The 12,606-nt window shown below is 38.3% G+C and overlaps 1 protein-coding gene across 3 annotated transcripts in view; it reads right to left on the bottom strand.

The window, feature by feature from the left end:
- Window positions 1-12,268, bottom strand: part of LOC134845308 (uncharacterized) — a 30,075-nt gene extending 17,807 nt beyond the window's left edge. Inside the window, exons 1-4 of one of the 3 annotated variants that reach the window (XM_063862281.1) lie at window positions 12,154-12,268; window positions 9,062-9,344; window positions 7,905-7,972; window positions 7,513-7,833 (exon numbers count right to left, since the gene is read on the bottom strand). The gene's annotated coding sequence lies outside the window, so the exon portion shown is untranslated. The remainder of the gene's footprint in view (window positions 1-7,512; window positions 7,834-7,904; window positions 7,973-9,061; window positions 9,345-12,153) is intronic. The other 2 variants (XM_063862280.1, XM_063862282.1) reach the window with 2 other exon arrangements.
- Window positions 12,269-12,606: the final 338 nt, after the last annotated feature.

The raw sequence follows: 12,606 nt of genomic DNA, 5'->3' as shown, positions 1-12,606 counted from the left end.
TATGGCATGGTGGGTTTTGGATATTAACATTTGTTGCTTGTTGCCGTTTGGCTGGGCGTTGCTTAACGCTGTTAGGCTGTGATAATTTGAAATTCTGATTTTGGGAAAATGGCTTAAAATATTGCTGTTGATTTTCTTGAAACTCTTGATCAGGACTTCGATTGCGTCATCTTCTTTCTGGATTAACTGAGATTTGAGCGGGTCCAATATACAGTTCGTTGATTGTCAGTCTGATTTATTTAATTGATAAAGTTTAAATGCACAAACTTAGGTGGGTTTTCACAAATGGGTTACGCACGGTAACAGTGAACAATCTATCTGGTTGTTTTTCAAGGATCAATTGGCTTGACATGGGTTTGGGTAGCGGTATGAGAGCTTACGTTTACTGCAATTACGCTTTTCGTATTTAATAAGAATTCAAACAATTATGATTGATTTCTAACTAGGTTGATTTGAGCGCACATCAAATTAATATATTTCATCGATGAATCAAAGAAAACGAAAAAACAAAGAAAACCAGACCACGTCAAGTGTCTGATTACTTCGCAATAGCTCAAAACAACTGATACTCAAATTAGTAGGCTTTATGTGATATATATTGTTCCGATTGAGGGGCAAATATTTCCCAAAAATTAACAAAAAAAGATCAATCTGAACTGGACGATCTTAATTGATTGTCCAGAGCCGCTTACGTTGATCTTCAAAGAAGACCAGAAGATATATCGTTTCAAAAGAAGCACACTGTAATCCAGATTATCAAAAACGTCGAAACTGGCCATGATCGTCTTGATAGCTACTCATAGAAAAAAATTGTAGAGGACTGGGATTCCCATTGGCCGACGCCGTCGATGACGAAAATTCATCAGACATACGGGCACGCCTATTTTGTTGATGAACACACGTTCTACCCTTGCTAGTGTAGGGGACTGAGATGCTTATTGGCTATCTCGAACTGATAGCGTGAAGTACACAGTCATGTCCAATCCCGCCCAACCGTTGATGGTATGTTGTTCCTTAGTAGCGTGTGTAGATTTTATCTCTTTGTTTGCAATTCAGTTTGTCAGTTCAGCTGAGGGTTCACGTGTAACTTATGAGTGATTCGTTTTCGGCGGACTAGAAGCAATACTTCACGATAATTCAAAACAATCTATTCTCAGTAGTTCTAAGTTAACTGGATTTATCTCGGTTTCCAAAGAACGAAACAATATATGCGCGGAATATTAATATATAATTAACTAAATCTGATTTGGATGAACTTAACTGAGTGCTCAACAATCAAACTCTGATCAATCTTTTCACATTTCATCGGATAGAGCTGAAATTTGGCTTCAGCAGAAAGATAGAGGGTGTAGTGAAAATGCCTGGATTGATGGCGGGGAAGGCGGAGGTTCAGATGAAGGTGGCGATGGGGAATTGGGAGTGAAGATTATCTTGGGGCGGCTGAAGTAAGTGGATGCAGCCCCTGATCTTGTGGATAAAAAGAAGAGGAAGCGGAAGTTTCCTTATTGGAAATGTAGGGATAATGGGTTCAAGAAGATGCTTCCTATTCCGTTTTATTTTGCACTTCCCTTATTAGACTATCGCTTCCATTATCTATATATATTCCACAATTCCCAGTGGCAATAAAAAATGTTATCATCATCGGGTGTGGAAGAAAATTCTGCTTTTTCAAGTTCCGCTTTCCTACAAGGGTTCCTGCGGCGTGGTTGCATGGCAGTTAATCAAAATTATTTTCTCGGGAATTTTTCATCTTCATTTAGCTCATTAATTGTAGGATCAGCTGCAATGAGCAATTGACTTGAAACCAATTAGCAGCATTGATGAAGTGAGCGGCAGAGTTTGTTTAGTATACTCTAGCTTCTATCTCACTAACCACTGTGAACACCTCATCTAGTTTGACTTTTCCTAGATTGCCTTTTGTTATGTGATATAGCAACTTCATTAACTTTGCAGAAGCTTCGTATAGACTTCCAAAAATTGGATCCCTTGCAGGTAAAGTCCGATAGACACCAAAGTTTATGTTCAGGGAGACTGTCTACATTAAGTTTGTCTTGTAGTAGTCTACGCTTGAATAAGCGTGTTTTATGATCCGATGAATTTGATTATTTATCTGAGGTCTGCTTGGTGCATCCTCCTTTAACCCTCAATTAGTATTCAGTGTCCAAGGCTTCCGAATCACCTAAAATTTAGCTTTAGCAGAAAAGCAAATAAAACCTAATATGCAACACTTCAGTATCGAGATATGAGTGTTCGGAGGCAAGATAATCTGAAAAATTACTTTCTCGTTAAGGCAATCAGCTGCTGCCAGCCGTCCATCAACTTTATGCAGTCTATAACATTCCGCTCTTTTGCCTATCCGACATTAACAAATTGAGTTTCAATTTGCCTTTCCTTTCGGTAGTTCAAGAGGCAAAGAGCGTTGAACACATCGATGAAAGAAAAATCCACCTCCAGAAGAGCAACGAATTATATGCTATACATTTTTGAGGGCTCTTCAGTGGCGGGTTGTTTCTCTTCAAACCATGTAGCCATAAATAGTGCTTACATACATCCAAGATTGAATTAACGCATGATACCAAAAAAATTCGAAACACTAAGCAAGTTTTATCGGATAAATACAACGTTTACAGAAATTTTTGAAACACAATTGCTGGAAAATTAACCGAATGTAAAAGATAGATTCTTAACCTAACATAGTATATTGGCATCAATTTTTCGATCATACAGTCAAAGACAAATCGAACTCGAGTTTACTGAATGCAAATCTTCTTGCTTATTGAGTACTTCAAAAAATTATGAATACGTTTGAAAAAATCTATGACTTTTACACTGTTTGAATTCTGAAAATCTTCTTTATGATAGTTTTTGGATAAAATCAACCCAAAGCTGGATCAATCGGTAGAGTTTCATCCCGCTAAAAACTATTAACTTGAATCCTTCTTTGATACTAAAAGTCAATCTGTTTTCCTTACTGCAGATTTGGTAACCCAAAAGATTTTCGCAAGATTGCAGACTTATTTGCACCCAATTTTATTCAAACAAAATAGGAAAAAAGTTTCAGAGAAAATCAAACCGAAAAGTATCGAGTTTTCATTGGCATAAAATAAGATAAACATCTAGTACAGTTTGCTTATGGCCGATACAAAAACCAACTGGTCGTAAAAAATTTATGCAACGAGCATATAGAAATTTAACTTGCCTTTCTTTTCGTTAGTTACCAAGACAAAGAGCGCTGAACACAACGATTACAAAATATCAACATTTTTAGAAATTGGTGATAAATAGCTGGAATTTCACCGAATGTTAACTATGGATTCTGTTTTCTTTCATGCATGATTGTTCTCAAACCTGAATCCAAAAAACGATAACGATGATAAAGATGGTAATTTTACCTGAACTTTTTCATCAATCAGTAAACAGACACAAAAGTCTTCATACTATCTGTTGACTACATTTGAAAACATATATGACTTAAAACTTTCTGAATTTGAGAATCTTCTTTATTGACAGTTTAGAATAAAATTAACACAACTGTACCAATATGTATAAAATTTATTCCCGCTAAAAAAAATCTTCGCTAACTTCAATTCCTCTTTAAGACACGAGTCAATCATGTTTTTGTTGGTAAACTAGTTTGAAATGAGCCCCGAAAATCTATACTTTAGCGTGAACAAATTTTGAAGCTTATTTTTGAAAATAAAGGAAAACAATTATGACAGAAAACCAGACAAGCTAAAGTGTCTGAACATTCCGCAACAGCTCAAAACAACTAATTCTTAGGTAATTAATCTTAATGTGATTTACCTTGATTCGATAGAGCGGGCAAATACATTACTGAGAAATAACAAATATTCAAGTGAATCAGATTTGAAAGATCTGAATCGATTATCGATAGCCGCTCCCGTTGATCTTTGATCAAGACGAGAGAAAAGCGGGATTCAAAAATAACACTGTAACCTAGATTATTTAAAACATCAAACTGGCAATGTTCGTTCTGATACGCCGAAGCTAGCAAGGTTCGTCTTGATATCGTACTGTCATAGAAAATATGTGAAGACTGGGATTCCTATTGGTTACCGCCGTCGATGACGAAAAATCATAGTCCATACCAGCACGCGCATCTTGTTGATGACCGCACGTTTTACCCTAGCTAGTGTAAGAACGGAGGTTACCATTGGCCACAATGAATTGATAGCTTGTTGACCGCTACTGTTTTGGATATCGGTTATATTTTCAAATGTCAGCAACTTACAGAATGCTGCATGCAGTGCAAATTTCAAAATTGTTTTCTCGGGCATTTTTCAGCTTCATTAAGCTCATCAAAGGTCGGATCATCAATATTGTGCAAATGCTAATACTTGACATTATGTAACTGATTTGATTGTGTGAGCGTCGCATTATCTTTAGTATCATCCAAAGTCGTTGCCATTACTTGAGTTGACTATTGATTCTATCTGACCTACCACTGTGTACACATCATCTAGCTTGAGGTTTCCTACATTGCCTATTGTCTTCTGATAAAGCAATTTCATTGACTCAGCAGCAGATTACCATAGACCTCCGAACTTTCGAGCCTTTGCAAGTATAGCAGTCCATCTGATACGTAAGTATCGAACGTGTTTAGGGAGGCTGCCTATCCAGTGTTTGAGTTGTAGTAGTCTCTTTACTTGAATTAGCTTGTTTAAAGATCCGATGAATTTGTTCGATTATCGGAGAAGATCTGCTTAATGCATCCTCGCACAACCTTCCATAATTTTTCACTGCCCAAGGCTTTTGATATAGGCAAAAGGATTGCTTTGCAAAAGCAAATAAAAAAACTATTTAACACTTCAGTGGTTGATCGCCTTCTTTATTATACATTGGTCAGTTTAAATCAAACCAACATGGAGGAATGGTTTTGAAGGGTTGACAAGGATAATCTCCCATTAGAAAAATCTTTGCCCTACTATGATACCTGAAGCAAGTGATGCATTTGCCAATCACTACTCGGACCGTCGTCTTGACTCGTACGATACAGATTTGCAACAGTGGCATTCAGTTCATTGTGTACTTCGACAAGATGAGTATCGCGAATCACTTTTCTCGAGAAATGAGCGTTCTGAGTCGAGATAATCTAAAATTTTTCTCGTTTAGGCAATCAGCTGTTACCAGCCGTCCACCAATTTTTAGCATTCTATCGATGTCTATGAATGAATACAGCTAAACGAGGCTTGATTTCAGGCTAATATCTTAATCGACCGTCTTCGATTGTATTGATTTCTTCGTCAAAATACTGTCTTGAGCTCCTCGTACAAAGAGGTTCAGTATTATCTTTCAAAACTGATTGCGATCGTCAGTTTCTTTGCAACTAAAGCATTGATGCGCAGAGCTTTACCAGAAAATCCCCATCGTTGGAACACCAATACTTTCCGCTCTTTTTGCCTATCCTACGTTTAGTCGCACCTGTTTTGCTGCTAGCATTGTTTCCTCATAAAGCTGCCTGAGTGACCAGGATGGTTATGTGGAATGATCGTTGGAGCTCAATTTCCCCTTCACTTGCTTGTACAGGAATCCACTTGCTTGGACCGGTTGTACAGGATTCCAAACAAGACTGCAACCAAGAGCATCCTGACTCAAAGTCGAAAGTTTTCCAGTTCAGCTGATGCTGCTGGTTGACTAGTGTGGTAGGCTGGGTTTTGATGAGTCGGAACGCGTTTGGACTTGTTGACTGGTAGCATCTGTTTAACTTTGGCAATGCGATTGACCATGAAAGCAGAACATCTTTTTGGAGTTGATCTGATCCAAGTGAGTGCTATTGTTGAATCACTCCATGCCTTGACATCTACCACAAATTGCAAAATTTTGATTGACTTCACGACAAACCTGAAGAGTTAAAGGGTCCAGAACCATTGGACAAAGCTCAAGTCTTGGACTGCAAACTGTCTTCCTTGTTGGACGTCTTGACATGGCGGCTAGCAATTAACGTGGGGCTCCTGCGTCTGAAGTTGTCCCGGCATTGATAGCTACTCCAAAAGCCATCATCGACGTATCGCATAAAGATCTACTTGCTGAAAGCTATTCTTGGTTGAGTACCGAGGTACATCCAGGTAAGACAGAAGAAAAGCTATCCATGTTGTGTTGCAATTGGTTCGCATATGTACTTCAACATCGTCATCCGATTCAAAATCTCCGCCCATTTTTTGGAATAGAATCTTTGGCATTATAGTTACAGGGGTGACAGGTCCAAGGGGATTAAAAACTCGTCCCATGTTGCTTGCTATCATCTCCGAGTGATCGTAGGTGCTCGAATGATTTCGGACAAAGCTAATGAGTTCCTCTCAATCAATTTAAATGGACTTCTATCTGTTTTTCTTCTTTTAAGTGCGTTTTAGCAGGCCAGAGGATGCTTGGAGACCCGTGAACTTTTGCGAAAGCCTTTAAAGGAGACATCTGGATGATTCTTGTCAATGGGGCAAGCCAGTAAAGCGTGCATGTAGCTGATTTGCTCTCGATTTCTCAAAACTTGAAAAATTATTTATTGACACTGGTTCATGCGTAGTTGTTTTTTAGAAATGAAACAGCGCGATTCTAAAAATTTACTTGTTTTCCTTTTGAAACGTCCGGATTTGACCAGAGTTAGATTTGGGACCACGTGAAATCGTTTTCCTAAAATGTTCGACTCTTGACAAAATCTGGGTAATTCATCCAGCATTAGTGGGAATGCACCAGTTCTCTCATTCGCTCCTGCTTCGTTGTCATTTGGTGGGCTGAACTTGGGCACATTTTTTGACTTTTCGGCAGAAACTGGAAATGCATCAAAAAATCAACACTAGAGATTTTGACTGGCTTGATAAAATTAGCGGTGCGTGGGGCATACCTATGTGCATCACTTATACCAATTCATCCATACACCGCGATTGGAAACAATCAAAAACTGAATACCAATTGAGCCCTATGAATAAATCTACAAATTCATGTACTTTGACGGGCATATCTCTCATGCCAAGCTTGCTGTTGGTTGCCCACTTCAGAAAACGTAAGCACGCACAGTCTAGAGTGTCCGTGATATTCTGGCGTATTCCGGTGGCTTTTTTTCTCAGTATCTCAGTATAGGACTCTCAAATTGCTAGCTTTGTCAGTTCATCATTCGTTTTGTCGGCGATGTCTGACAAGCCTCGTATGGCGTGATAGCTACTAGAAGCTATACCGTAGATCAAACAAATTGAGTCAAAATTGTGTCAATTTAAGATAGAAATTTTGGCCCAAGTTTTTTCAAACAATTCGCCTTGTCTTAATTCTGATAAAATTCTTTGCAATTTTGGTTCTCTTTATTTAGTGTCAAAATAAGGTTCAAGTTGAGAAAAACTTGCTTCAAGTTTCCAGTTTTGCTAAATTGTTTGGTAATTTTGAATAAGCACTGTAGCTTAACATAATTTCAGTCCATGCAACGGCCATGGACCATACCACTACGACAATATCATTTACTCGGCAACAAGATACCATGGCGACTGAAAACAATTAAGCTGAAGTTACCTCGAATTTTCAGAATCCAGAGCCCACTGGCCGGCCTACTGTCAGTCCCGCTCTTTGGTCATTATTTTATTCTAAAAATTTTGGAGTAAGCCCTTGCTGAATTCACGGATCAATTTTCACGACAGACTATGCGTACTTTCGCCATACCGTTAAATAAACAGACATTTACAAACGTTTTAATTAATCATCAGCATTAGTTTTATATATACACCTAGGACACAAATAATTTTTGAGTTTCATGTCAAATCTGCAACTGTGTCCATCTGTCCTGACATAATCATCCTCCTTCAGATGACCTGAACTTCTTCAAGGGATCTTCAGCTAAAATAAAGATCCGCATTGCTCGTAAGAACCAGCTCTGTTTGAGCTAATTCAAAAATAAATTTTTATACCCTAGCTTTGGAGAAAAGGCTCCTCAGAAAGTATCACAAGCACTGTGGTAAGAGTACGCGTCTTGTTCCTGAAGCACAATCTGAAGTTTTCAGTTGCTAAGGACGACAATCCTAGCACCAAATAATTATTGATTTCAATACCCGTCTTTAAGAATAGAACGCCGCTGGTAGTTTATCTTTTAGCAGTACCGCGAAACTACGCAAAACTCCGGAGCGTTTCGCCTAGATCAGGTTGAAATCTCAGAAGCTAACAGTCAAGAATTGTTAAAGAACAATACAAAAGAAGCACAGATAAATACTGTTCTGCTTCTTCTTTGCGAAACCTCCTAACTAAAACATTGAACAATTTACCAGCAACCAATTCGCTTAAATCAAGCGTTAAAGTAATAACCAACAGAACGATTGATTAAGTTCGTTTTAGACAACAATTTTTTTCGTTTATTTTTACTCACATACGTTCTGAAAAGGTATCTTCTGACAAGAAGCATGTAAACGATATTTGCAGTAACTAATTGAAGAAATCACCCAACTTAAAAAAGTAGTTGCTCCTCAACCTTCCAGATCAAAAATCAAAAACTTTAAGTAACGAACCTTGCCCTAGTAATAATGAAGCTTTTGTGACCAGAATTTTTTAAAATAATTAAAACGATGAAGAATCCCTGCGATTTTCCCCAAATTAGATGATTCATGTTTTACGTCCCTTCTATCTTTGAAAACTTTGTTTTCGGATATTTGGAAGATATGCATTTGCAGCCAAAAGATCTGAGGATACAGGAACACTGAAAAAAAGGACAAATAATCTCCTCTAATATAAAGATGCAATTATGTGGAAAATAAACAATTAGACAAAAAGCGGCAAAATAAAGGACCAAAAGCGGCAAAAAACAGATGCGAGAATTCAAAGTTGCGCTTCACACTGCTTAATCAAGCGAGGAGCAATTGAGGGTCACCGCTAAAAACTATCCTGCCCTGCACCTCCTCGTCCTGCCCTGCCTGGCTTTATCTTGACCTTCATCGCGCTACCCCACCCTGCCTTGTCCCTCCTCGCCCTTCCCTGCCTTACGCTGCCCTAACTTCTTCTGCTCCTCCAGCCTTACTCTGCCCTAACCTGCCGTGCCACTCCTCGCCCTGCGCGCCATAGCTTTGCGCTGCCCTACCCTGCCTTGCTGCTCCTCGCCCTGCCCTTTTTTGCTGCTCCTCGCCCTGCCCTTCCTTGCTGCTCCTCGCCCTGCGCTGCTTTGACACCCTTCGCCCTGCCTTGTTGCTCCTCGCCCTGCCTTGCTGCTCCTCGCCCTGCTCTGCCTTGCTGCTCCTCCCATGCCCTGCCTTGCTGCTCCTCGCCCTGCCTTGCAGCTCTTCCCCTGCCTTGCAGCTCTTCCCCTGCCTTTCTGCTCCTCGCCCTCTCCTGCCTTGCTTCTCCTCGCCTTCTCTTGACTTGCGCTGAAATATTCCGAAAGCACTGCAATATACCAGAGAGCTTAAACGTGCAAAATTTTGTTCATTTCTGAAAGCTTAACCAGGAGACATATGGTATATATTAAACAAGGGGAGATAGACAGTCGCATTTAAATATATGATAGACGTGGAGCCGTTTGTATCACTCAAACGATTAAAATACCTTTCTTCAACTAAATGTTCGAGAAATCATCACCAACTACGAACTCTATAGAAAACCAACTAAAACGTAAAAACCTTCAAAAAACTGATAAAATCTGCTGAAGAAAAAAAAAACAGTTTTTCTGTTACCTGACCCATTAATTTTTCTGATGCTTTCTCAACTTCGAAAAATTATCATTGAGTTTGAGATTAACTTTAGATCGCATGAATAAATTCACATTTTAATCCGAGAAGACAAGTACTTCTGAACAGATATTTTAATTCTACATAATGGCGAATCTACACATTGGAAACAAATACAAAAGATTTGTTGAATGAACGATACTAGTTATTCTGCCGCTTGCGTTGAATTGGCGTGAAAAATTCTTTACATTCATGCTAGCAAATGCACTGTGGAGGTGTCGTGTAAACATATTTCAAAGTGAGAAAACAACGGTTTTAGCATGTGAAAAACAAGCATGAACACACATATTTTTGTTGACTAAAGCCTTTTCGCAAGTACTTTTTCACGCACTCTCGAAATTAATTCCCCATACTGGGGCCTGACGGCCCTTTGATAGTGAATTAATTCCCTCTTGCATGGAAAAAAAACAGCTGCAAGACTCCTACTACTGAACAATTCCCGCAAAAATATACAATATCAGATGCACTTAATTGACAAAAAGCAAGAGTAAATCAAAGCGCTTTTCAGTGACAGAAATAATAGCTTGAATAAAAAAAAATCAAAAGGTTTCGAAAATCGGCAGACAAAAAAAACGATAATACGCCAAATAGTTGCTCGAAGAGATTCATTATCAATTTGTAAACAAAATCGGCGTCTGGTCGAAACCACGACTTTTGTCGCCCCAAGCATGGAGGGTACCTCCACGCTCGACGTGCAAAAAAGCCGCAGCTGGATATACTATCAAAGTAAGCCGAGGAATTCAGTAGAAGACTACTGTGACAAAATTTAAAACAAGAAAAATGGTTCTGCCCGCTTCCAACATGCTTCCTAATCGCTTGAGTGACACATTGCGAACAAAAATGAAGAAAAATTTCGATGAACTTTTGATTCGAAAGAGGAAAAAGAATTTAGCCTACTTTTTCATAAAACTAGCCACATTAGAATTTCATAAAACCAGCTCAACTTGATAAGATCTATCAAAGAATTCCAAAGTCAAAACGCACCGCGAAAAATCCAATTTACAAAACAAAAACAAACCACAAGACCATAAAAATTGTCACAAAGCCTAGCAAGTAACAACGATTCAAAAAAATTTTACAAAGCTGAAACTCGGACAAAAATTTTTTATAGACCTTGTAGATATTTTTGTAGACTCAGACGCACAAAATTTTCAGCTGTAAAAAAACTTGAAAAGCATTTTTCAAGACCTCATGAAACACACAAAAGGATAATAATAAATTTTTTCATGCACGCTTGCAAAAGCACTGTGGAGGTTGAAAACATGTTTTAAAGTGAGAGAACAATTGTTTTAGCATGAGAAAAACAAACATGAACACATAAATTTTCCGTTGACGGAAGCATTTTTGCAGCTTTTTTTTCATGCACGCGGGAAATTTAATCACTATACTCGGGCCCGGCAGCCCTCTGATAGTGAATTAATTCCCTCGTGCGTGAAAAAAAAACAGCTGCAAAACATCTACTATATAACAATTCCCGTAAAGTATACAAAATCAGATCAGCTTAATTGACAAAAAGGGGAAATTAATCAAAACACTTTTCAATTGACAGAAATAATTGCGTGAATCAGAAAAATTTCAAGCTTTCGAAAGTTAGCAGACCAAAAAAAACGAAAACCGATAGTACGCCAAATACTTGCTCGAAGTAAATCATTATCGATTTGAAAACAAAATCGGCGTCTGGTCACAACCGAAACCACGACCTTTGACGCCCCAAGCATGGACGTTACATCTATGCTTAAAGCGCAAAAAAAATAGCCGGAGCTGGATATACTATTAAAGTGAGCCGAGGAGTTCAGCAGTAACAAAATTTAGGACTTGAAAAATCCTTCTACCAGTTTCCAACATGCTTCCTAATCGTATGAGTGAAACATTGCCAACAGATAAAAAGAAAAATTTCAATGAATATTTGATTCGAACGTGATCCAAAAAAGGCAACTAGCCGACTTTCTCATCAAACTAGCTCAACGAAAACTTCATAACACTAGCCCAATTTGATTTGAACTATCAAAGAAATTCGAAGTCAAAACGCCTCGCAAAAAATCCAATTTACCAAAAAAAAACATACAAGGCCACAAAAAAAACTATGCTTAGATACCGCAAAAAAAAAAAATTTTAATGAGAAGAGAAAGTCTGCAAGTTTTGACATTTGTTTCTGAAAATACCTGTGTCAGGCTGATTTATTTTCACGCCCATTATCCGAAATTAATTTTCATTTTGACCTCATTGGCTGTAAAAACACTGAAACTTTCTGATACTAACACATTAACTTGCCAATTTATATGAATGAACTCGAAATTTTTAAACTGAACTGAGCTAAGTCACCGTGTCGTTTGCCGCACGGTTCTTATTAGCTGAATTATACACTTTAATTCTCTCGCCAAAAATTTGCAGATGATTAGTCTCTTCTATGCGGAATTTTCAACGGAAAAGATTTAAAATGTGCTATAACCTGATTGATTTTTGTGGATGCATGCTACGTTGGCCACTTGCACTTCGCTAGAAAAGGACTTGACTTCTCCTCATTTTCCGGTTCCAATAATTTTTTGAACTTCGCTCGCAACATTGAATCTGAAAATTTACAATGCATAACAACTTCAAGCTCAACAGTAAAGCCAAATGGTTATTACTACGATATGGTCGCCTATGGCCATTACTCTAGCATCTTGATGTATTTAGCACATGGTCATGCAATCTGGTATTCAATATTTGTATTCATCACCTAAAAAGATAAACACAAAAAGTTAACAAATACTGCGGCTAATTGCTGCTATAGTTGAGTAATTCCTGGTCGAGGTCAACTTCTTTAACTTCAGAAATATATCTAGCTGCGTTGTATCGAAAAGCCACGAAGGCATTTGAAACTCTCCGCCTTAATAGTTTCTGGCGTCCAACTTTGATGTCG

The sequence above is a fragment of the Symsagittifera roscoffensis genome, chromosome 4 (assembly GCF_963678635.1).
Source record: "Symsagittifera roscoffensis chromosome 4, txSymRosc1.1, whole genome shotgun sequence".
NCBI classification, from domain to species: Eukaryota; Metazoa; Xenacoelomorpha; order Acoela; family Convolutidae; genus Symsagittifera; species Symsagittifera roscoffensis.
Note: the sequence above shows the minus strand (reverse complement) of the source record. Positions and strands in the feature narration are given on the sequence as shown.